A 2,500-nucleotide genomic window follows, 5' to 3' on the forward strand; every position below is an offset into this window, starting at 1 on the left:
AGTACATGCCATATTTGAGGGGGTCTGAGGAAATGATTGAGTTTATATCGCTGTTGTGATCGTGATCGTGCTATCCCAAGCTTTACATATCCATCGCTGTGTTTTTTTTTTCCCAAAGTACTTAGGAGCTTCACCAAAGTAATTCGGTTTATGTTGTTTCCATGCTTGGTTTAGTTGCTTGTTTACTTTTACTTATGAGTTTCCCGTCGGATACATTATGTTAAATCGCTTCATCGCTGTTCATCTATTGTATTTAGTTGCGCATTATTCTTAGTTCTGTTGCGTTTTTTAGTTGCCTTTCAGTTCGAACCGTAATCGTTTATCATCACAACCACATCGCTACTCGGCTACTTGGGAATAAATAGTGTTAATTTTCATTGACGATTCTGCTCGTGGTGGTTCACGTTACGCGTTCAATTTTGCTCCTAATCTACAAAGCTACGCTATCCCTTGACCTTTCGAAGGTCACATTGTGTTGCCACCGATTTCCAGGGTGAAGAATCAGTGTTAGCTTCTTTTGGGTGAAGATCTCTGTGTTTCCAGTGGCACTTATATTCTACAGTGCTCAGTGTTAGAACACTGGCATTGGCATTTGGCATTTCTGAATATTCTGAATATTGTCGCTCCAAGGAATGGCTTTGACTTTGCAATCCAAAAGCCGTTAGAGATCAATTCCAGTTTGTGGTGGGTATGGCTCACAACCCACTTACATGCATTGCAAGCATTGACTTCATGAAATAGCCCCACTCTCTGGCATTTTAGGGTTCCATTGTTTGTTTACAATTTCTGGGATGTTAGTGCTTATGCTATTCTCAGTCTATTTTCGAATTCCCCATAGTACATTTCGCTTGCCTTCCAAATAAATTTTACATAAACTATAGAAATAGGCAGGAGAGGCCTTAAGACTCTGCTGCAATGGCCGGAGCCCCTTGCATAGTTTACAGTGATGAACAAAACCTCGAAACATCCTCATCCTGGATACCAAGTCTGACAAATGTGAATTTGAAGTAAGCCGCAGATATTGTGTTGTAGACGGCCAAATAGCCGACTGCCGGCAAATATTGACTAGGCTAGTCGTCGTTATTGCTTCCCAGTTCCAATGAGCCATGTTCCCTTATTCCCTAAAACCCCTGGCAGGCCGGTCTCAATCATCGAGGGACTTGTAAGCGGTGAGGCCCTGTTTGTCGTTTTCAGTGGAGGGGTACATTAAATGAATAACCGAATGGCGTCGAGGAGTTGAAATTGTTCATGATCTTGACTTCATCGAAAATGAATTGGGATTAATAAATTGTCTACATCCTCGGTTTTGCGTTTCTACTAATATAAACGTCATTTGATTCAACTGCAGCGGCGATTTATATCAGCGAAGACTTCAAAACCGTAAACCCGCTCACTGCGCTCATTTCTGTGCGGAAGTCCCTCTTTAGTAGTCATCTGCGTAGACATGTTGAACCTGGAACTGTTGCTAACAGGACTGCTTGCTGAAGTTCGCTAGACTTATTCGTCGTTTTCGAACTAGTAAAGGCCCACTGACAGAGGAGGCTAGATTTACACACACTCAAATCACATTCATTCTGTTTCGTTACTGACCTCAAAGTGCACAAATATATGACAATTTAATACATGGAAGTATTCGTAATAACATAATGCAAGGAATACATTTCGTTTTCGTCCGCCTAGCGATCCTAGCTGTAAAAAACCTGACTCACCCCCGTAAATCTTGTCGACATAGGAGAGTAAAACTATCACGTTCCACACCAAATCATAACCATGGAAGTAACTAGTGTCTCTGTTGGGTCACTTCAAAGTCCCACACAAAAAGAAACTAACATTCATATCCGCTCGCCTCGCCCCTCACCGGCTATGTGTTATATGTCCGATCTGCTCGAATGTCCGAACTTTCGCGGTTTGTTTACACAAAAAGTCACGTAATACTACATGTGAAAGCTGACGCTCAAAAGGTGAATTAGCTATTAGAGACCTTAAGATCGAGGTTTGGCGATCTTACCACAAACGGTAAGCCGCGGTTTGCAGTTGGCGGTTTCATGTCAGCCGTCTGCCCATATTTGGGACTTAAGATTCGTGGGTTAAATAGCCGGCTGCCATGTTTGTTTTCATTCGTTCGTTCACTTCTGTTTTAGCTGAGAAAAGTAAAGCAAAGTCTCTACTTACGAGCCAGAAGGCCCATCAGGCCGGCACTTGTCTCTGATTTCATTAGCATGAAGCGACTAGGAGTATTTCTACTCCCCCCAGGATGGGATGCTAGTCCATCGCAGGGTTACTCCTAGCATTAAATTCGCCGGTACCCATTTATACACCTGGGTGGAGAGAGGCACCGTGAAAGTTAAGTGTCTTGCCCAAGAACACAACACAATGTCCCCAGCCAGGACCCGAACCCGGACCACTCGATCCGGAGTCGAGGACTCTAACCATGAGCTAAAGTCAAAATGGAGAGAGAAGAAAAATTGCAAAGAAAGGTGCGAATTGCGCAAACACAGTT

At 43.2% G+C, this 2,500-nt stretch overlaps 1 protein-coding gene across 4 annotated transcripts in view; it reads left to right on the forward strand.

Moving 5' to 3' along the window:
• LOC138006930 (uncharacterized) overlaps positions 1-2,500 on the forward strand; it is a 50,814-nt gene that overhangs the window by 20,656 nt on the left and 27,658 nt on the right. The window lies entirely within an intron of this gene.

Source organism: Montipora foliosa, chromosome 6 (assembly GCF_036669935.1).
Source record: "Montipora foliosa isolate CH-2021 chromosome 6, ASM3666993v2, whole genome shotgun sequence".
Lineage (NCBI taxonomy): Eukaryota > Metazoa > Cnidaria > Anthozoa > Scleractinia > Acroporidae > Montipora > Montipora foliosa.